The sequence below is a fragment of the Salvelinus namaycush genome, chromosome 34 (genome assembly GCF_016432855.1).
Source record: "Salvelinus namaycush isolate Seneca chromosome 34, SaNama_1.0, whole genome shotgun sequence".
In the NCBI taxonomy this organism is placed as follows: Eukaryota; Metazoa; Chordata; class Actinopteri; order Salmoniformes; family Salmonidae; genus Salvelinus; species Salvelinus namaycush.
The window spans coordinates 7,241,653-7,265,819 of NC_052340.1; the positions used below are offsets into that span (position 1 = coordinate 7,241,653).

At 43.5% G+C, this 24,167-nt stretch overlaps 1 pseudogene; it reads left to right on the forward strand.

Moving 5' to 3' along the window:
* The first annotated feature begins 23,872 nt into the window (after positions 1-23,872).
* Positions 23,873-24,167, forward strand: part of LOC120029149 — a 105,930-nt pseudogene continuing 105,635 nt past the window's right edge.

Genomic DNA, 24,167 nt, shown 5'->3' on the forward strand with positions numbered 1-24,167 from the left:
CGTAAATAGTTTGGGTGGCTCTTTTACTAATTGTTTTAGCAGTCTTATGGCTTTGGGGTAGAAGTTGTTGAAGAGCCTTTTGGTCTTAGACTTTGCGCTCCGGTACTGCTTGCCGTGCAGTAGCAGAGAGAACAGTCTATGACTTGGGTGACAGGAGTCTTTGACAATGGGACTATCTCTGACACCACCTATTCTATAGGTCCTGAATGTAATGTACTGGGCTGTAAGCACTACCCTCTGTAGCGGTTTCCATACCAGGCTGTGATGCAACCGGTCAGGATACTCTCGATGGTGCAGCTGTAGAACTTTTTGAGGATATGGGGACCCATGCCAAATCTTTTCAGTCTCTTGAGGGGGAAAGCTACCTGACTGTTACTGGTGAGATTTAATGATGTGCCGACAGACCACAACTAGAACCAGTACTGTTGTATCCTTGTCTACCACACCATAGAATAATTAGGTAGAACAATATTGAATAGTGGCAAGCTTCTGAAATAGAAAGATGCGGTTACCTACATATACGCATGACAAAAACATACAAGGGATTTTACACATTCATCAAAACTCTGTAGCTTTATTTGGTAAGTGTTTCTACAACCCCTTAATAAACCATCATCATTCTACCAGTCATACCCAGTTGTCACGTTCCTGACCTATTTCTGTTAGTTTGTTGTATGTGTTAGTTGGTCAGGACGTGAGTTTGGGTGGGCATTCTATGTTTTCTGTTTCTATGTTGGTTTATGGGTTGCCTGGTATGGCTCTTAATTAGAGGCAGGTGTTTTGCGTTCCTCTAATTAAGAGTCATATTTAGGTAGGTGGTTTCACAGTGTTCGTTGTGGGTGGTTGTCTCCTGTGTCAGTGTTTGTCGCACCATATGGGACTGTTTCGGTTTGTTTGTTCATCGTTTATTTATGTGTAGGCTATTTTCCCTGTTCGTGCGTTATTCGTGTTATGTGAGTCCGTCGTCCAGGTCTGTCTACACCGTTTGTTGTTTTGTTAGTTTATTAGTCAAGTTCGTGTTTTCGTGTTATTCTTTAATAAATTATGTCTTCAAACTCCGCTGCATTTTGGTTCAATCCCTGCTCCTCCTCTTCTGATGAAGAGGAGGAGGAAAGCCGTTACAGAACCACCCACCAAATCTCCAGAACCAAGCAGCGGTGTAAACGGAGTAAGGGACAGAAAAAGAAGGAGGAATGGACTTGGGACGATGTATTGGACGGGAAAGGTTGCTACACATGGGAGGAGATCCTGGATGGTAGGGATCGCCTCCCATGGGAACAGCTGGAGGCACTGAGGAGAGCAGAGGCAACCGGAGAAGGGAACCGGAGTTATGAGGGGACGCGTCTAGCACGGAAGCCCGAAAAGCCCGTGAGTACCACCCAAAAATTTCTTGGGGGGGGGGCTAAGAGGTAGTGGGCCAAGGGCAGGTAGGAGACCTGCGCCCACTTCCCAGGCTTACCGTGGAGAGCGGGAGTACGGGCAGGCGCCGTGTTACGCAGTAGAGCGCACGGTGTCTCCTGTACGAGTGCATAGCCCAGTGCGGGTTATTCCACCTCCCCGCATGGGTAGGGCTAGATTGGGCATTGAGCCAGGTGTCATGAGGCCGGCTCAACGCGTCTGGTCTCCAGTGCGTCTCCTCGGGCCGGCTTACATGGCACCAGCCTTACGCATGGTGTCCCCGGTTCGCCTACATAGCCCGGTGCGGGTTATTCCACCTCCCCGCACTGGTCGGGCGACGGGGAGCATTCAACCAGGTAAGGTTGGGCAGGCTCGGTGCTCAAGGGAGCCAGTACGCCTTCACGGTCCGGTATTTCCGGCACTACCTCCCCGCCCCAGCCCAGTACCACCAGTGCCTACACTACGCACCAGGCTTCCAGTGTGTTTTCAGAGCCCTGTTCCTCCTCCACGCACTCTCCCTATGGTGCGTGTCTCCAGCCTAGTGCCTCCAGTTCCGGCACCGCGCACTAAGCCACATGTGCGTCTCCTAAGTCCTGTGCACACTGTTGTTTCTCCCCGCACTCGTCCTGAGGTGCGTGCCCTCAGTCCGGTACCACGCACCAGGCATATAGTGCGCTTCGAGAGGTCAGTGTGTCCTGTCCCTGCTCCCCGCACTAGGCTTGAAGTGCGTGTCCTCAGTCAGGTGCCTCCAGTTCCGGCACCACGCACCAAGCCTACAGTGCGTCTCAGCCGGCCAGAGTCTGCCGTCTGCCCAACGGCGCATGAACTGCCCGTCTGCCATGAGCCTGCAAAGCTGCCCGTCTGCCATGAGCCTACAGAGCCTTCCGCCAGACAGGAGCAGCCAGAGCCTTCCGCCAGACAGGAGCAGTCTGAGCCATCCGTCTCCGCAGCGCCATCTGAGCCATCCGTCTCCCCAGCGCCATCTGAGCCATCCGTCTCCCCAGCGCCGTCTGAGCCATCCGTCTCCCCAGCGCCGTCTGAGCCATCCGTCTCCCCAGCGCCGTCTGAGCCATCCGTCTCCCCAGCGCCGTCTGAGCCATCCGTCTGTCCCGAGCCATTAGAGCCGCCCGTCTGTCCCGAGCCGTCAGAGCCGATAGTCAGTCAGGAGCCGCTAGAGCCAGTCGTCAGTCAGGATCTGCCAGAGCCGCCAACCAGACAGGATCTGCCAGAGCCGCCAACCAGACAGGATCTGCCAGAGCCGCCAACCAGACAGGATCTGCCAGAGCCGCCAACCAGACAGGATCTGCCAGAGCCGCCAACCAGACAGGATCTGCCAGAGCCGCCAACCAGACAGGATCTGCCAGAGCCGTCAGCCAGCCATGAGCGTCCAGAGCCGTCAGCCAGCCATGAGCGTCCAGAGCCGTCAGCCAGCCATGAGCGTCCAGAGCCGTCAGCCAGCCATGAGCGTCCAGAGCCGTCAGCGAGCCATGAGCGTCCAGAGCCGTCAGCCAGCCATGAGCGTCCAGAGCCGTCAGCCAGCCATGAGCGTCCAGAGCCGTCAGCCAGCCATGAGCGTCCAGAGCCGTCAGCCAGCCATGAGCGTCCAGAGCCGTCAGCCAGTCATGAGCTGTCCCTCAGCCCAGAGAGGCTATTTACCCAGAACTGCCCCTCAGTCCAGAGCTGTCTCTCTGTCCGGAGCTGCCTTTCAGTCCGGAGTTGCCCCTCTATCCTGAGCTACCTCTCTATCCTGAGCTACCTCTCTATCCTGAGCTATCCCTCTGTCCTGAGTTATCCCTCTATCCCGGGGCTGCCCCTTGTATTGATGTTACCCAAAAGATTAAGTGGGTGTAGTATGAGGGTGGTCATTTGTAGGGGGAGATGGAAGCTGGGATTGACTATGGTGGGGTGGGGACCTCGCCCGGAGCCTGAGCCACCACCGTGGTCAGATGCCCACCCAGACCCTCCCCTAGACTTTGTGCTGGTGCGCCCGGAGTTCGCACCTTATGGGGGGGGTTATGTCACGTTCCTGACCTATTTCTGTTAGTTTGTTGTATGTGTTAGTTGGTCAGGACGTGAGTTTGGGTGGGCATTCTATGTTTTCCGTTTCTATGTTGGTTTATGGGTTGCCTGGTATGGCTCTTAATTAGAGGCAGGTGTTTTGCGTTCCTCTAATTAAGAGTCATATTTAGGTAGGTGGTTTCACAGTGTTCATTGTGGGTGGTTGTCTCCTGTGTCAGTGTTTGTCGCACCATATGGGACTGTTTCGGTTTGTTTGTTCATCGTTTATTTATGTGTAGGCTATTTTCCCTGTTCGTGCGTTATTCGTGTTATGTGAGTCCGTCGTCCAGGTCTGTCTACACCGTTTGTTGTTTTGTTAGTTTATTAGTCAAGTTCGTGTTTTCGTGTTATTCTTTAATAAATTATGTCTTCAAACTCCGCTGCATTTTGGTTCAATCCCTGCTCCTCCTCTTCTGATGAAGAGGAGGAGGAAAGCCGTTACACCAGTGGTGTACAGTAGAGGAAAACTAGATAAAATCAGGAACTTTGTGACAACATGTTGGTAGCTGTCTGTATGATTTATTATGACTGATCACTTCGCTCTCATCCTCTCTCCTCTCTGCAGTGCATCTCCAGCTCATTCCTAGATTCTGCTTCCATAGGGGAGGGTTTGTTAACACCACTTCAAAGATTAGCAGCTGAAGTGAACACTGAGCAGGTAATCACCTCCAAGGAGCAGTAGGAATTGTATTGTATATGTAGCTAAAGTACACAGTAACCACATTTCCATCCAGAGTTTTTACGCAAGTCATGCCGTATAAAAAAAAATCATGACAGGTTTGATGGAAACATGAAGTGTCGGTAAAATTTCATAAATATCGAAAGACAATTTGTTTGTTCAACATGGTGGGATTTTTTTTGCTTTGGTAACATTTATTATGCGACAATTGCGGTGGAAACTCCTTTATGTGCAAATAATGATAATAAACCATCATGTCGAAGGGAACTAGGAGTCACACGATGATATGCTACATTGTACTACTGTCACGACATCGGCGGCGTTCGGCGGTCGACGTCACCGGCCTTCTAGCCACCGTCGATCCACTTTTCATTTTCCATTTGTTTTGTCTTAGTCTTACACACCTGGTTTCACTCACCCAATTACCTGTTTATTATTTAACCCTCTGGTCCCCATGTTTGTGAGTGATTGTTATTTGTAAATCGGTCCGTTATTGTGAGCTCGTATATTTGCCTTGTACTTTTGTATTTTGAGTAAAGTACGTTGATTACTCATTTCTGCTGTCCTGCGCCTGACTCTCTACACCAGCTACACACAGGACCCCACTACACCTACCACTACGATGTGGAAAGGATTAGGAGTTTATAGGCAGATCAAATAAGTTATGATGAACTTCATGGTGGTTAATTATAAGTGATGGACTGTGATCAGCTTGATGCAGATTTCCAATAACTATCTAGGGTATCATTTGAATGCTGGTGTCATGATGATCGATGCTAGGATGTTTGATGCTTGGCTGCTAATTATCAAATAAAATGATATTGCTCTTATCCCTGTTTCATCATATAACCTCCCATGTCCACTTTATCAGTGAACTGTTGTCTAGAAAACATACAACAAATCCAGATCGGGCAAGTTTGCTATTTATCGCTGCAGTTTTAGTGACAAAACCATTGGTAGAGTTGAAAATGCGATGGAAACACTTCGAACTTCTGCTTTTTATTTGGTACATGGAAACTTAAGGCCAACGATGTGCATTCCGTTACTAAGCGCAGCTTTTTATTCACGCTTGATCGAAACACACCTCTGGTGGAAAAATGCATGGTTTTTTTTATGTAACATTTTGAATATTTGCAAGAAAATCTGTTGCCAATTGGATGGAAACCTAACTATTGATACAAAGCATAGAGAACCTCTGAAAAAGAATAGAAAACACAGATTTGCAGGCCGCTAACATCCCATTTCAGTCTGGTCTCATTATCTAATCCCAATTACTTCAACATACCTGGGCATAACAGCAGGACTGTTATGCCCATTCAGTCCAAATTAATCAATCAATCAATAAAGTATCTATAAAGCCCTTTTTACATCAGCAGATGTTTTGACTCAATCATGGACACTTACTGACAGTTGTGGCTGCTTTGCGTGATGTATTGTTGTCTTTACCTTCTTGCCGTTTGTGCTGTTGTCTGTGTCCAAAAATGTTTGTACCATGTTTTGTGCTGCTACCATGTTGTGTTGCTACCATGTTTTGTTGTCATGTGTTTCTGCCTTGCTACAGTACATTGTTGTCTTAGGTCTCCCTTTATGAATTGTTGTGTTGTCTCTCTTGTCGTTATGTGTTTTTGTCCTATATTTATATTTTATTTATTCTGTTCTATATTTTAATTTAATTTATTTATATTTTTAATCCCAGCCCCCGTCCCCGCAGGAGGCCTTTTGCCTTTTGGTAGGCCGTCATTGAAAATAAGAATTTGTTCTTAACTGACTTGCCTTGTTAAATAAATGTAAAAAAAAAAAAAAAGTATATATTTTTTAATCACAAAGTGTTATACAGAAACCCAACCTAAAACCCCAAACAGCAAGCACTGCAGATGTAGAAGCAATCTTGCTGAATCAAAGCTTTGCAAGTGCATCGATTCCACCAAATCATTGTCTTGAGTATGAATCAGTTCCTCTGCCTCTCTGTACCCATAGTTACTGCAGAAATGATGTAATCTGTAATCATTACTCCAACTATGCTTGATGTATAATTGTACACTGTTTCGTTGAACAGAGTACAGTGCGGACAAACAGCTCCCTTGGACCAAATCCAGATCAGGTTGGCAGCCATGCTTTCCATCAAAACATGTTGCCAAGGCTCTCCGCAATGTTCCATTTAAAGTGAACCAAACTGCACAACATGACAAACAAATCCATTCAGTTTAGTAGCTATGGCCACACAATGAGCGAGGACCCAGCTCAACGATAAATCACAGAATTAAACCCACTGCGTAAAGCAACCTATCTGAGCACCAATATTCTGGTCACACAACAGCACAATTAGCCACAGCCGGGTTTCCTTTCAGTGATGGGAGGGGGTGTCAATGATTCTGTCACCAGTTGATCTATGTCCCGCGTTCTCCCTTGTTGACTGTATGGAGAGAAACAAAACAATTTGAAGATTATGATAAATTGCCTTACATTGCTGTTGCCAGAACATGCCTCCCACCTACATAATCCACTAAATAATGTTCACTCTGATGTTCAACTAGTATCAGACTGCAGGATTCCTCTCTCCCTTCGCTGCAGTAATTGGTTTGTAAGCTCTGTGTCAAGGTTATTTGGATATAATATTTTCGAGGACCCAAATGTCCGCATAAATCTATTGTCTCCCATGCGCAGCCTTGAAACAGGCCCCCTAAATATGTAAATAAATAAGGAAGGCCCGCCCCGGGCAGATCTCTTCTCCTCTCTAATTAGTTTAGGACACAGGGGAAACCATCCTGGCTTTCTCACCATGACAACATCTTTGGTCGTGGGATTCCTGTCAGCTTTTGTTTTCGCCAAATACATTGTGTTGGGTGTATATTTTATCATCATTCACTGACTTTTCAGTGAGATGAATAGTAGGTCGAACTTTTCCAAACATCTAGAGCTGGATTTCGTCCAGTGCTTGACATTTTTTATTTTGAGTAGAGTATAGTCTTTATTATTCCCGAGGGCCAATTCGTTTTGCAGCACATAGTAAAACCAATAGACACATGACAGATAGTAGATATACACAAAAACTATATATACAGCAAAAGTAGACCTCGAAATCAGACATGACTAGAGCTCTGTCCATACCTACTCAGTACAGTAATATATCTTATTGAGAAAGCTATAGCAGCTGGGATGAAGGAGAGTTTTGACTTATTTGTTTTAGACCTAGTGAGCCTGTATCTGCGCTCTGAGGGAAGCAACAGAAATTCAACAAATGTGATGCTTGGAATCCCTCAGAATGGATTGGGCCTTGCGAATGACTTGTGTCTGATAAAGGTGATAAAGGTCACCTATTGTACAAACCTGTATGAAATATGGGAGCTATGCCTTGCTGTTAGTGTCACGGCTGTCTTCCTCTTCTTCGTCTGAAGAGGTGTAACAAGGATCGGACCAATACGCAGCGTGGTAGGTGTCCATGTTTTAATATAGAAAACTGAACACCAATACAAAAACAATAAACGTGAACAAACCGTAACAGTCCTGTGTGGCACAAACACTGACACAGGAAACAATCACCCACAAAATACCCAAAGAACATGGCTGCCTAAATATGGTTCCCAATCAGAGACAACGATGAACACCTGCCTCTAATTGAGAACCAATCTAGGCAACCATAGACTTACATAAACACCTACAATGAACACAACCCCATAACTCTACAAAAAAAAACCTAGACAGTACAAACACCCTAGACAAGACAAAAACACACAAACCACCCTCGTCACACCCTGACCTAACCAAAACAATAAAGAGAACAACGATAACTAAGGCCAGGGCGTGACAGTAAGGTGTATTCGAAGAGTCTTTCATTAGAATTTACGTGAACATGATCATCATACTAGGTAGTTTTGGACTCAATCATGATATAGCTTTTCAATTGCATTAATGTGATCACCTGAATGTATCAAATGTGAACATTGGCACAGTATGTCAATGAGCTCCTGATGGTAAGAAGTAGAGTATATTGTGGGAGAAGTTCGTTTTTCAGCCATAATGGTCAGTTATTAACACTAAACCCAATGTCACTAATAGAAATACAAGGGAGGGCACAAATGGCATGTAAAGAATTATGTAACAATCCAGTAAGAATTCCAGCTGCGAGAAATTAAATAAGGATTGACCTTACCAGTTCAGTTGTTAATCTGTGAAACAATCCAAAGGGGAAATAGTAGGCCTTAGAAAAAGCCTTCCCCACTTCAGTTATTGGAAGTAAATAGTCCACAAAAGCAAGCATCTTCTGATAAACAGTACAATATCCCTTACAAGTATTTGAGACAGTTTTTAGTTGAAAGGGTGTGAAGTGAGAACTAGGCTTGTAAACTATATACAATTTCCTAGTTAACTAGCCCAAATATTTGACCTCTGACTTATTGAATTATTAATAAGACGAGGGCATTCCATAGCAACTGCGTTTAAGATAACTCATGGTCCAATGACTGTACCTGCTAGCAGCATGTGTTCTGTGTCCGAAGCTACATCCATAATTGTTAGACAGTTCTGATTGGAGAATCGCCGTTTGCATCGCAGAGTAGTGAACAAGAAACCATTAAATCCAGTTATTGTAGATGCTACCCCCCCTCCCAAAATGTAATATGGATGCCAATGTTTTGTTCTAGTTTTACATACACAAGTTTCCTTTACTTTCTGTCTGGTGCAGCACCTGGCCGTTTTGAGGGACTCCTTAGCTAACAACACACAGGTGAGAACCACAGACAGGTGTGAGTGCGAAGCGAAAACAAAACATTGGCATCCATATTACATTTTTATCTTGGCAGGGGGAAGCATCTAAAAACTGGCTTCATTAGTTTGTTGTTGACTTCTCTACGATGCAAACGGTGATTCTCCAATCAGAACCGTCTACCAATTATGGATGTAGCTTCGGACATAGGACACATGCTGCTAGCAGGTACAGTCATTGGACCATGAGTTATCTCAAATGCAGTTGCTATGGAATGCCCTGAGACATTGTCTTATTAATTAATTAAATACTTAATGAGAGGTGAAAATATTGGGTTTCTAGTTACCAAACATTTCGGTCCAAAACATGCAGTCAAACGAGGAAGTGACTATGCGTGTGGCTAGGGAGTGACCTGGGCGGAGCCCACAGCCTCAAATTCGCTAGTTAGCTAACTAATAACTAACAACGTATTTGAGAGACAACAGGTGTTCATTGTGCAAATTTATTTACAATACCAATAAACATTCGAGACGAAATATAGTATACATATTGTCAACAATCTAAGCCAACCCTGTCTGTTTTGCCCCATGGTTGCACGTGCGTCAGTTTTGTTGCTAAACAACCATCCCATCTATACTCATCTCAAGGAACCATGGAACCTTGTGGGTTACACAGTAACTTCCAAGTGTTATGAGTAGAATGTGTTGTTAAAATTCAACTGGCATCATTGCCAGTTGGAAAAGTAATTTTGCATGTGCGTCTGTGTTCACCTCCAAATCACTCACCTCAAAATGTTGTATACCTGAGGCTAAGGATAATAAGTTATCTATTTCTACTGCCCAATGTTTGGTCATTAGACTTTACAGAGTTTTATATAGTCTCATTGGACCATTTTTTAGGGTATGAATTGAGAGTATTCAGACAATGTTTTGAATGTCTTCTTTTTAAATGTCTACCACAGTATATGTAAAGGGATGTAGTGCAAACCAATGGTGAGTTGACCTCAATCTGACCTTCAGGGGGCACAGAATCACTTACACATTTTGTCATGAACCATTGACCGTTACCAAGTGATAAAAACTATCCCTTTATGAGGTTGTTATTATTTTTTAGCACTATAAAACATTTATTAAAAAGTCCTATGGGACATTATTTGAAAACAATATTTTGAGGTAATCTGGATGGAAATGTGCACTGTGATAAGAAGATGGACTTGCCGCTGCACAATCGGGACAGAAAAAAAGGTTGGTTTGGCCTCAGTCCTATTTTCCTTTAACTCAATTAACAGAGGGGAATGAATGAAAGGGCATCAACAGTCCTGTATTGTGACGGGCACATTCACTCTGACTATGCAGCAGCGGCAACGTCACCAATATTACAAGTCTCTCCAGGGTGGCCCTGGCAACCTGCTTATTAATGCAGCCAGACAGACAAGGCCCTGGACAAGTTGGTGGAATGTGACAAGTGGTCATTAGCTGGTTATTCTTGTAGATAATTTGAGTAGCAGAGGTTAGGCGTCTGATCAGGCCTTGGTTGCTTTATTCTATCCTTTATTTGTATTTTTCTCACACTCACAGGCCCCTACACACTCGCACACACCCACTCCATCATCTGCTCACTCACCCATAATATGCAGATACATTTATACTGACTCTACACACACGCACACCCACTCACATACAAGCTTCTGCTACTCTGTTAATCTTATATCCTGTTGCCTAGTCACTTTACCCATATACATATCTACCTCCATCACTCCAGTATCCCTGCACATTGTAAATATGGTATTGGATCTGACCCTGTATAAAGTATGTTTACTTACTTATTTTGTTCTTCAAATTTCTTATTTTAATTTTTTACATTGTTATTGATTATTGAATTGTTGGGGTTTGAGTTGGCAAGAAAGGCATTTCACTGTACTTGTGCATGTGACATTAAAACTTGAAACTCTATCCCATTAAAGATGTATGTCTCTGGGGAAAAGAAGGTGCTTCCTCTTCAGCGCTGCCTAGGTAGCCTCTCTTCTAGCCTCTTCCTCTGCTCCACTTCTTTTCCATCTGTCTATCCATCCCTCCGTTCCTTTCTCTCCCGATTCTCTCCCAGCCTCTCTTACTTCTCGTCCCTCCATTTTATATCACTCTCGTTCTCTGCCTCTTTTTTTTCTTTCCCTCTACCAGACACTCTCGCTGTACCTCTGTTCCTGTCCACTCTTATTATATCCTGTCCCTCGCTCTCTTCTTCTGAGGATTGTGGCCAAAATGTAGGCCAGTTCCACTTTGGTGACGTTTTCCTACCTAAGCTGCAACTGAAGGTCTAGATCATGTGATGCACTCTAGCACTGGATGTGAAATGTTTAATACAAAATGCAGAGAGCATTTTTGAAAGCACACAGTGGCATATAGGTCTATGACCTTCCCAGGGGGTACGTTCAAGAGTTATCAGCAAATGTGAAATCCACAAATAAAATGTTCACTGATGTCCTGTGCCAAGGGTAATCACACCAAGGGTAATCACACCAGGGTCTGTATCACTACAGACCTTGGTTCAATTTCAGGCTATATCACAACCGGCTGTGATTGGGAGTCCCATAGGGCAGGGCACAATTGGCCCAGTGTCATCCGGGTTAGGGTTTGGCCGGGGCAGGCTGTCATTGTAAATAAGAATTTGTTCTTAACTAACTTGTCTAGTTAAATAAAGGTTAAGCAAACGTTTTATTTTATTAAAATAGTCTGAAAATGTCGGAAACATGAACTTGCTTGACCATGCTGTAGGTAATGCTTGCAAAATGCTTTGTGGACTTCACAGGACAGATGTTGCTCTCTGGTTTTGTGATGAATCAAAGGTGTGGTTGAATTTATTCTGCCACTGTGTCTTCTTATTGTCTCGACCATAGGCCTATATAACACGGTGGCAAGGCACATGAAGTAGCAGGTTGTAGAGCAAACAACCGAATTATCATAACACATAGGTTAATATGGCTTTTTTACCTGGCTTGGCTTCCCCAGTGACTTTACACAAGCACTGCTACTGCATTGAGGTCACATGTCAAGGATGCTAGTCTTCAACCTGATAAACATGTGACCGATATGCAAAATAATAAACAATAATCCAATTTACGGCTTACAAAAAGTGTATATGTTGACCTGTTGAGGACAGAGGGCGCTGTTTTCACTTTGGGGGAAAATCGTGCCCAATTTAAACGGCCTCGTACTCAATTCTTGCTCGTACAATATGCATATTATTATTACTATTGGATAGAAAACACTCTCTAGTTTCTAAAACCGTTTGAATTATATCTGTGAGTAAAACAGAACTCATTTTGCAGCAAACTTCCTGACAGGAAGTGGAAAATCTGAAATCGATGCTCTGTTCTAGGGCCTGCCTATAAATGTCCTTGATATTTATTAGTATACATGCACTTCATACGTCTTCCACTAGATGTCGACAGGCAGTGAGAGAAGAAATGGAGTGTATAACTTGATCTGGGGTCGAATAAAAGCTCTCGGCATTACGTGTCACCAGTTTCCTGTTTTCTGGAGAGCGCGAGAAGGGACCTGGTATTGCCTTCTGAAAAGCTGTCGTTATAGACGACTAATATCTCCGGCTTTGATTTTATTTGATAAATGTGACAATATCATCGTAAAGTATGTTTTTTCAATATAGTTTTATTAGATTATTGAAATTTATTCGGGACGTTAGGCGTGTTGCGTTGTGTGCCTTTGTTCAGGAAGGAGAGCTTCGCGCTACTTTGCTAGCTTTCCGTGCTAATTGACTGGAGAAGAGGACATTCTAAAACCAAACAACGATTGTTCTGGACAAAGGACCCCTTGTACAACATTCTGATGGAAGATCATCAAAAGTAGGACCCATTTTATGATGCTATTTCATATATCTGTCGAACATGTGAAATAGTAGTTTGCGCCCAGATTTTGGGCACGCTCTCGCTATAACTAAGCTGGATGTCGTAATGAAGTTATTTTTAGAATTCTAACACGGCGATTGCATTAAGAACTAGTGTATCTATCATTTCCTATACAACATGTATTTTCTAGTAACGTTTATGAATAGTTATTTGGTCAGAATAGTTGAGTGTCATAAAAATATCCGCACATTCTGGGAAAAAGATGCTACGTTAGCACAATGTATAACCACTGATTTCAGCTCTAAATATGCACATTTTCGAACAAAACATAAGTGTATGTATAACCTGATGTTATAGGACTGTCATCTGATGAAGGTTTATGAAGGTTAGTGAAAATGAATATCTTTTGCTGGTTTATTCGCTATCGCTAACGTGCCTATTGCTATCGCTAACGTGCCTTGATGAATGAATGCGGTAGTGTGGTAGGCTATTGTAGTAAGCTAATATAATGCTATATTGTGTTTTCGGAAATATTGGCTGGATTCACAAGATGTTTGTCTTTAATTTGCTGTACACCATCGATTTTTCAGAAATGTTTTATGATGAGTATTTAGGTATTTGACGTTCGTGTCTGTAATTACTCTGGCTGCTTCGGTGCTATTTCTGACGGTAGCTGTGATGGTAGCTGCATTGTAAAACTGATTTATACCTCAAATATGCACATTTTTCGAACAAAACATAGATTTATTGTATAACATGTTATAAGACTGTCATCTGATGAAGTTGTTTCTTGGTTAGTTTGGTTGGTTCTTGGTTAGTTAGGTTGGCTTTGTGCATGCTACCTGTGCTGTGAAAAATGTCTGTCCTTTTTTGTATTTGGTGGTGAGCTAACATAAATATGTGGTGTTTTCTCTGTAAAACATTTTAAAAATCGGACATGTTGACTGGATTCACAAGATGTGTATCTTTCATTTGCTGTATTGGACTTATTAACCTGTTTGGGCTGCAGGGGCAGTATTGAGTAACCAGATAAAAGGTGCCCATTTCAAATGGCCTCGTACTCAATTCTTGCTCGTACAATATGCATATTATTATTACTATTGGATAGAAAACACTCTCTAGTTTCTAAAACCGTTTGAATTATATCTGTGAGTCAAACAGAACTCATTTGGCACAAACTTCCTGACCAGGAAGTGGAAAGTCTGAAATCGAGGCTCTGTTCTTCTTCCTGCCTATAAATGGGCATGATACGTATGAGTATACATGCACGTCATACACCTTCCCCTGGATGTCAAGAGGCGGTGAGAGAAGAAATTTAGTGTTTATCTTGGTCTGAAGTGGAATACAAGCTCTTTGTATGACGTGTCCCCCATTTCCGGTACTCTGGAGAGCGCGAGGTGGTTCCTGGATTTGCCTTCTGTTTAGCTGCCGTTATAGGCGACTACTATCTCCGGCTTTGATTTTATTTGATACATGTGACCATATCATCGTAAAGTATGTTTTTTCAATATAGTTTAATCAGATTATTGAACATTTTTCGGGAGTTTTGCCGTGTTCCGTTCTCTGACTTTGTTGACGATGGAGAGATCCGTGCCACTTGGCTAGTGTGCTTGCTAATTCAAGAGGGAAAATGGACGTTCTAAATACAAACAACGATTGTTCTGGACAAAGGACCCCTTGTACAACATTCTGATGGAAGATCAGCAAAAGTAAGAAACATTTTATGATGCTATTTCATATATCTGTCGTAGATGTGAACTAGTCGTCGGCGCCCAAGTTTTGGGTACTCTAGCTATACCGAAGCTGGATGTTGTAATGAAGTTATTTTTTAGAATTCTAACACTGCGATTTCATTAAGAACTAATGGATCTATCATTTCCTATACAACATGTATTTTTTTGTTATGTTTATGAATAGCTATTTGGTCAGAATATGTGTGTCAGAAAAAGTGTCAGAAAAATATCCGAACGTTGTGGGAAATAGTAGCTACGTTAGCAGAATGTATAACCACTGATTTCAGCTCTAAATATGCACATTTTCGAACAAAACATAAGTGTATGTATAACCTGATGTTATAGGACTGTCATCTGATGAAGAATATCAAGGTTAGTCAAAAATTATATATCTTTTGCTTGTTTGTTACGATCGCTAACCTTTTGCTACTGGGAAATGGCATGTGTTTCTGGCTATTGTGGTAAGCTAATATAACGCTATATTGTGTTTTCGCTGTAAAACACTTAATAAATCGGAAATATCGGCTGGAATCACAAGATGCCTGTCTTTCATTTGCTGTACACTATGTATTTTTCAGAAATGTTTTATGATGAGTAATTAGGTATTTGACGTTGGTGTCTGTAATTATTATGGCTGCTTTCGGTGCAATTTCTGATTGTAGCTGCAATATAAACTATGATTTATACCTGAAATATGCACATTTTTCGAACAAAACATAGATTTATTGTATAACATGTTATAAGACTGTCATCTGATGAAGTTGTTTGTTGGTTAGTTTGGTTGGTTCTTGGTTAGTTAGGTTGGCTTTGTGCATGCTACCTGTGCTGTGAAAAATGTCTGTCCTTTTTTGTATTTGGTGGTGAGCTAACATAAATATACGTGCTGTTTTCGCTGTAAAACATTTAAAAAATCGGACATGTTGGCTGGATTCACAAGATGTGTACCTTTCATTTGCTGTATTGGACTTGTTAATGTGTGAAAGTTAAATATTTAAAAAAAAATATCTTTTGAATTTCGCGCCCTGCACTTGAAGTGGCTGTTGTCATAAGTGTACCGACGCCGGGCTGCAGCCATAAGAAGTTAATGTGTGAAAGTTAAATATTTCTCAAAAATATTTTTTGAATTTCGCGCTCTGCCTTTTCAGTGGAATGTGGGAGGAGTTCCGCTAGCGGAACCCCGGCTCCAGACAGGTTAATGTATGATGAAACGTGCTTGCTTTGACTCACCTGAGAGTCAAACAGCACCTGTTAGCACTTGTATTTACCACAGTGTGAGCCTGAGTGAGGGACGTTATGATAGGAAGGCAAACACAAATCCTTGTCTTGGCATTTAGAACAGAGCTGCCAATTTACATGTTAATCCCTCATCATTACTGGAACATTACTCTCAGGTGTTCTGGGTATTGAGTTACTTCCTGCAATTACCTACTCTATCAAACAAATGAACAGATAGATAGCGAGGGAGAAGGGGAGGCTGAGTGCGATGCGGAAGCAGATGAGGCATAAGTCTCCTTAATATTGACCTGGTGGGTAGAGGGCAGCATGGGACTGCTGCCCAGAGAGGGAGGGAAGCAATTTGGCCTTCTACTCATAATGTTGCCTTGTACAATCCCAGCAAGATAACATCTGTCTTTCTCCAGGAAGACCTGTCATGGGGATATCAGGAGGAAAAGGCATAGGCTGACAGAGTTTATATGCTGGGTTCATTTTTGGTGGCAGAGGTCCCCAAATCAAAGTCTTGAGAGAGCCCACAACCGGCGATAAAGACCAAGACCACTGTTACTCTACCCACAAGCAAGCATACAAGGCCCTCCCTTGTCGACCCTTTGGCAAATCAGTCCATGACAATATGCAAAAGCTCAAACAGGAAGTACCCATGACTCGTTCCGTTGGGAAATGATCCTCCATTTCAGAGGCTATGAGAAAAGACTGCTTTGCTAGCGCTGACTGGAATATGTTCCGGGACTCATCCAATAGCATCGACGAGCTAACCACCTCCACCACCAGCTTCATTAGGAAATGCATCGCCGACATTGACCTCACAGTGAAGGTTTGCCGTTTCCCAAATCAAAAGCTCTGGATTGACACAGAGGTTGGCGCTAAGTTATCATTCCTGAGGCTACAGATGTCGGATCTTAACTTGATCACTCTTTTGTAGTGGAGAATTTTCCTGATGCATCTAGAAATTCAAATTAGCCTCGTGAGTGACTGAAAATGAGCAGGTCTCTTTCACTCCATGCGCTGGCAGTCGAGTCATTGGGATCAGGGATTGCTTTCAAAATGATGTTCTCGCTCTCGCTCAAAAGCTAGGTCTACAGTAGGTTATTTTACTGCAACAATCAAATGTACAAACATGTCTCTGAAATGCAGCCATACAAATCAACAACAGTCGTTTGATATAGCTTAACCTGTTTGGCGTGCAAGCCCGACGTCGGTACACTTATGACAACAGCCACTTCAAGTGCAGGGCGCGAAATTCAAAATATATATTTTTTTAATATTTAACTTTCACACATTAACAAGTCCAATACAGCATATGAAAGGTACACATCTCGTGAATCCAGCCAACATGTCCGATTTTTAAAATGTTTTACAGGGAAGACACAATATGTAAATCTATTAGCTAACCACGTTAGCAAAAGACTCCACTTTTATTACTCCATCAGTTTTTGACTCCATCAGTAGCTATCACAAATTCGGCCAAATAAAGATATAAATAGCCACTAACCAAGAAACAACCTCATCAGATGACAGTCTGATAACATATTTATTGTATAGCATATGTTTTTTTCGAAAAATGTGCATATTTCAGGTATAAATCATAGTTTACATTGCAGCTACATTCAGAAATTGCACCGAAAGCAGCCATAATATTTACAGACACCAACGTCAAATACCTAATTACTCATCATAAAACATTTCTGAAAAATACATAGTGTACAGCAAATGAAAGACAGGCATCTTGTGATGCCAGACAATATTTCCGATTTATTAAGTGTTTTACAGCGAAAACAAAATGTTGCGTTATATTAGCTTAGCACAATAGCCAGAAACACTTGGGCGCCGGCGACTACGACAGATATATGAAATAACATCATAAATTGGGTCTTACTTTTGCTGATCTTTCATCAGAATGTTGAACAAGGTGTCCTTTGTCCAGATGAGTCGTTGTTTGGATTCAGAATGGCAACTTTCTCTCTCCATTTAGCAAGCGCGCTAGCCGGGTTGCACGGATCTCTCCATGTAAACAAACGGAAGAGAACGGAACACGGCAAAACTCCCGAAAAAATTTCAATAATCTGATGAAACTATATTGAAAAAACATACTTTACGATGATATGGTGACATGTATCAAATAAAATCAAAGCCGGAAATAATAGTCGCCTATAACGTCAGCAAAACAAAAGGCAACCCCACTGTCCAAATCGCGTTCTTCAGAGTACCGGAACTGGGGTACACGTCATTCCAAGAGGATTTATTCCATCCCAGATCGAGATAATCACCTCATTTCTTCTCTCACAGCCTTCTTGACACCCAGAGGAAGGTGTATGACGTGTATGTATACTAATAGGTCTTGTGCCCATGTATAGGCATGAAGAAGAACAGAGCATCGATTTCAGACGTTCCACTTCCTGGTCAGGAAAAGTGCTGCAGAATGAGTTCTGTTTCACTCAGAGAAATAATTCAAACGGTTTTAGAAACTAGAGAGTGTTTTCTATCCAATAGTAATAATAATATGCATATTGTACGAGCAAGAATTGAGTACGAGGCCGTTTGAAATGGGCACGATTTAACTGGCTACTCAATACTGCCCCTTGCAGCCATAAGAAGTTAATAACATAATAGATATAGGTCTCTAGGCTACAACATAGAAGTGTATCCTAAGGTTACGAATCAACTCAAATTGACTTGGCCTGGGGTGGTCAAGCAGTTAATGTTGCTGCCTTCAGCATGCACATATAGGCCTACTGTCACGACTTCCACCGAAGGTGGTTCCTCTGCCTGTTCGGGCGGTGCTCGGCGGTCGACATCGCCGGCCTACTAGCCATCACCGATCCATGTTTCCTTTTCCGTTTGTTTTGTCTTTGGTTCATTCACACCTGGTTTTCATTTGCTTTAATTTCTGTGTGTATTTTTTCCCCTGTTTCCCCGCTTAGGTTTGTGCGAGATTATTTTCTTGTTGCTTGTGGAGGCTTTCCTCAGTGTATTTCGCGTGTGGTTATTATAGTAAGGTGCGTTGTGTTTTTGCGCCTTACGGGAGTACTGTTAGTTCCCATTGTCTTGGGCGTTGTTTTTGGGTATTCTACTGTACAGTGTTTTTGGACTTGCCCTTATTAAAATATACGCTTCACTGACATCTCTGCTCTCCTGCGTTTGACTCCTCACCCACCTTCAGTGCGTAAGCGCAACAGAATCCGGCAACACGCATGATGGAGTCAGCAGGAGCAGCAGTACTGCAGCGTCTGGGAACAGCAATGGATCAGGTGATGGCGACGATGGACAGGTGGGAGAGAGGTGGCCTTCCTCCACCAGCCACACTACAACCACCCCCACAACCCTCTCATTCGTCACCTGGCTCCAGTGGTATTCGGCTCGCGCTCCCGAGGGAGTACGATGGGACAGCTGCCGGGTGTCAGGGGTTCTTACTCCAGCTGGAGCTCTACCTGGAAACCGTTCACCCGGCGCCTTCGGGACGTGAGAGCGTGAACGCCCTCGTATCCTGCCTCTCAGGAAAAGCCCTGGAGTGGGCCAACGCGGTCTGGAATGATGGAGACTCTTAGTGATAGACATGATAGACACTTTCTACATAAGAATTATGTAGCTATGATGTGTTCCTACACAATTTCCTTATTTTCCGACAGACCGCAGAAGTTAAATCATGGGGAAATGTTGTTTTATACCAACTGACATTGGCTTTCACCAAATTGACAGGAGTTTCAGGATTTTCATTTCAGGGAGTGGATTATCCCTTTAAGAATTTGGCTCAAATCTAGGTTGTGCCTTTAGATTTTGTGAAAATTAACAATTAAGGAAGAAGTTTTTTACTTCTCTCATTGACTTCTCAAACCTCGGTCTGGTCTGCTTGCATTCTTTCATAAGCATTTCCGGAAGTCTTGCAATGTTGCACCTCTGGGTTTAGAAACTCTGTGATGTGGCTACAAATGTCTCGAGCCCAATGGAATGTGAATGCGTTATCAGGTGTTGCTGCCTTCAAATCTCGTCCTAAATTGCAGTAACTCACTGGAAAGTGCTACCTACTTTGGAGGCAGGCAGGCAGCGGCCTTTGGATTGGTTAATAAAGAATAACGGTAGGATACACCAACATTAGTTTCCATTCATAGAAAGTGTCAAAACAATTGTCCAGCACTGGGAACAAACTCATGATTCCTCTGAGCTGGTTTGCAGAGCCTTCCCCAAGCCAGAGCCCCCTAGGTACAGTAATGCATTGTGTAGCCTACAAACACCCCTTCCAGCTGACCCCTAGCGGCAATTATACAGTACATTTTAAATATGAAAATTCTCCTCCTGCAACGGAATGGGGTCATATTACGATCCGACATCTGTATGGCTGAGGACACGAACAAGTACAAGAAGTACCACTTTGACCTCCGCAGAACCATTAAACAAACAAAAGGACAATATGCATGTAGGAACAAGATGGAATCCTATTACACAGGTTACGACGCATGTGGCAGGGGCTGAAGTCCATTACGAATGACAAAGGAAGACCCAGCCGTGATATGCCCAACGATGCCTCTCTACCAGACAAACTCAATGCATTTCATGCACGCTTCGACAAAAACAACACTGAGCCGTGCACAAGGGCCACGTCTGACCCAGGTGACTGGGTGATCTCGCTCTCTAAGGCCGACGTGAGTATGGTTTTTAATGGGGTCAACACTCGGAAGCACACGGGGCTGGACGGTATTCTAGGGCGCATTCTCAGAGCATGCGCAAAACAACTGGCAGGCACATTCACGGTCATTTTCAAGCTCTCCTTGTCCCAGTCAGTAATCACACGTCTAAAGCTGACCACCATTCATTCCTGTTCCCAAGAACTAAAGGTTTCCTGCCACAATGACTACTGTACAGTAGCAATGACATCTGTAATCATGAAGTGGCACACATCGACTCCATCATCCCAGACACCCTAGACCCACTCCATTTTGCATACTGCCCCAATGCAATCTTAATTGCACTCCACACTGCCCTCACCCACCTAGATAAGAGAAATACCTATGTGAGAATGGTCTTCATTGACTACAGCTCAGCGTTCAAAGCATAGTCCGCTTCAAGCTCGTCACCAAGCTAGGGACCCTGAACACCATCTGAAACTGGATCCTGGACTTTCTGATGTACCGAACCCGGGTGGTGAGGGTAGACAACTTCACCTCCGACATGCTGACCCTCAACAAGAGGGCCCCACAGGGGTGTGCCCATAGTCCCCTCTTGCACTCCTTCACCCACAACTGCGTGGCCATGCATCGATTCCAACACCATCATCAAGTTTGCAGACGACACGACGGTAGAAGGCCTGATCACCGGCGACGATGAGACAGCCTACAGGGAGGAGGTCATTGACCTGGCAGTGTGGTGCGAGGACAACAACCTCTCGCTCAACGTTAGCAAGATCAAGGACCTGATCGTGGACTACAGGAAACAGAGGGGGGAGGGGGGCAAGCAAGCCCCCCTCCACATTGACAGGGCTGAAGTGGAGTAGGTTGAGAGCTTGAAGTACCTTGTGTCCAAATCGCTAAGGAATAATAATGGTACATACATACTCAAGAGTCGTGAAGAAGGCGCGACAGCATGGGCCCTCAAATCCTTAAAGTTTTACAGCTGCACCACTGAGAGCACCTTGACTGGCTGCATCACTGCTTGGTATGGCAATAGTACCACCCGCGATCGCGCTACAGAGGGTGGTGTGGACAGCCCAGTACATCACTGGGGCCACTCCCTGTAATTCAGGACCTCTATATCAGGCGGTGTGCACACTCACACACCCACTCTATGCACATTCTACACACTCACTCACACACACTCATACCAACACACACACACTTAATTTGCTTACACACACTTAACACCTTTCATACTGACTCTACACCAGGGGGGAAAGTAGATGTAATTTTTTACAAGTACGGGACACACAATCACATACATATTTTCAGCCAAGGTCTAATCCTAGAATTACACATAGAATCCCTATTCATTTCAAATATGATCTCTGTGGGCGTAGTAGCCTAGGTCTAGTAAAGATTTGTCATACCACTTTCAACATTCAATAGGTTTTAACATAGGCGGTGCCTGGGTTTCAAGTTTGGGGAAGCAAATTTGCATTTTTATCATTAAGCATTCCATGCATCCTTGCATTTGAAGACTTATGTAAGAACCTACTATTCCTAATGTGAGGATTAGATTGTATAGTCATAATTTAGGCTAATAATATAACTCAATCACTGTTTGCGAAATAAAGACTGTTAAATGCAGCGCATAGTGGCGTAGGGAAGGCCTTGAAAAGGCTAAATTAGGTACATCTTCTCTCCTTTCTTTGCACAAGAAATTGTGGGCCTTTTATAAATACATTTCATGTAATTCTACTACACTTTAGATGACTGGAGACATTAGCAGAATCTTTTTTTATGCGACAAAAATTACAGGGTAGCCTACTCTGCTGACACTAACAAACAGAGCAATAAAGCTGATGTTGTCTGATCCATATTTTATGTTATCTTTATTTAACTAGGCAAGTCAGTTAAGAACAAATTCTTATTTTCAATGATGCCTTGTTCAGGGGCAGAACGACAGATTTTTACCTTGTCAGCTCAGGGGTTTGATCTTGCAACCTTCCGGTTACTAGTCCAACACTCTAACCACTAGGCTACCTGCCGCCCCCATAACATGGCCTACTACAAGGGGAGAAACAATTATGACATCCAGCTAACCTGGAGGACCATATGATTGTACATAAACAAACAAAAGTGGCACTGACTCAATTATAAAGACAGTGAATGTGTACACTCACTGGGGATATGGGCAATGTTCTCCCGCTGGTGCCAACAAGACTAAAACTAACTAAAAAACAGATTGGAGTCTTTTTGTTGTTTTCCATTTACAGAAATAGCCATTTTCTTTCCAAACTGTTTTTCTGTGTATGTTTTTAATTTGCGATATGCCTGGCTGGGTCTCTCTGCTTTTCACTGACAGTAGCAGCTCAATCATTTATTTGGTATTTACAGCACGCACGCGCTGCCCAAACAATGGGCCCCCGATTTAAAACAATCCACAGCTTTGACATTTTTAAAAGATAATGATCCTCTGTGGCGAAATCATGATTTCTGGTGGATTAGCCTATTCTGAATGATTTTATTTATTCCTGTACAGACAGGAGTTAGCTAATTAGGTGACATCATTTGGGAAATTTAATTCAATTTACTTTGGGGACAGCTTAGCTTCCCCTTGCATTATGGACATGCCGCCTATGCCTTTTCATGTTATTGTCAAACAATTTCTTAAAAAAGGCGCTTCTATAGGCTACCCGTGCACGTTCGTCCACTCACAAAATATTTCCAGCATGTAAAACAGTTTAGGTGTATTGTAGTGACATTCTCCGATTGTCATTAGGCCTACACTTTTAGAATGAATTGCACGCCTCGGTTTCGCACACTCATCTCCGCCTCGTCTTGATCATCTCCACCTTGGAAAAATGTAAGTGCTCTTATTGAACCACAACGTAATTTGGAACAAATACCACCCGGTTTCAAGTTAAGTCGCTCATTTTTAATGTGTCTGACATGCGGCAATGTTAAATAATGCTGAAATAAACTTGTAAGGATCAACACTGGTAGACGAGAATGTCACGATCGTCTATGGGTGAGAGAGAGGACCAAGGCGCAGCGTGTGCAAAATACATTCTCTTTTATTCAGAGAAGGGAAAAACACGAAACAAACACTAAATACAAACTAAACAAAACAACAAACGACCGTGAAGCTAAATGACGTAAGTGCAAAGACAAGCAACAAACGTTCAACATAGACAATTACCCACAAAACCCCAATGCCTATGGCTGCCTTAAATATGGCTCTCAACTAGAGACAATGAACCACAGCTGCCTCTAATTGAGAACCAATCTAGGCAGCCATAGACATACAAACACCTAGACAAGACACTGACCCATATACCATACAAAACCCCTAGACAATACAAAAACACATACATTCCCCATGTCACACCCTGACCTAACTAAAATAATAAAGAAAACAAAGAATACTAAGGCCAGGGCGTGACAGAGAAGCAAGGACAGGATAGCGTCTGGACATGAAAACATAACGGCATTAATGCTGATACGGGGAACCAACGGAAGAACAGACATATAGATGGGGCAATCTACAAGGTGAAGTAGTCCAGGTGAGTCCAATGAGTGCTGATGCGCGTAATGATGGTGACAGGTGTGCGTAATGAAGGCCAGCCTGGCAGGCCGGCCGAGGCATGGGCACTGGACAAGCCGACAGAGGCGTGGGAGCCCGACGATCCGGATGCGGCGTGGGAGCCCGACAATCCCGCTGAGGTGTGGGAGGCCGACGAGCCGGCTGAGGCATGACGTGGGATGGGAGTCTGCCAAGCCAACCGATGCAAGGAAACTTCTCGAGCCAGTTAAGGCGTGGAAGTCTGATGAGCCAGCTGAGGCACCCCCGGTTCCATCGGCAGTGGCACCTGGACCCGACGTCACCAAC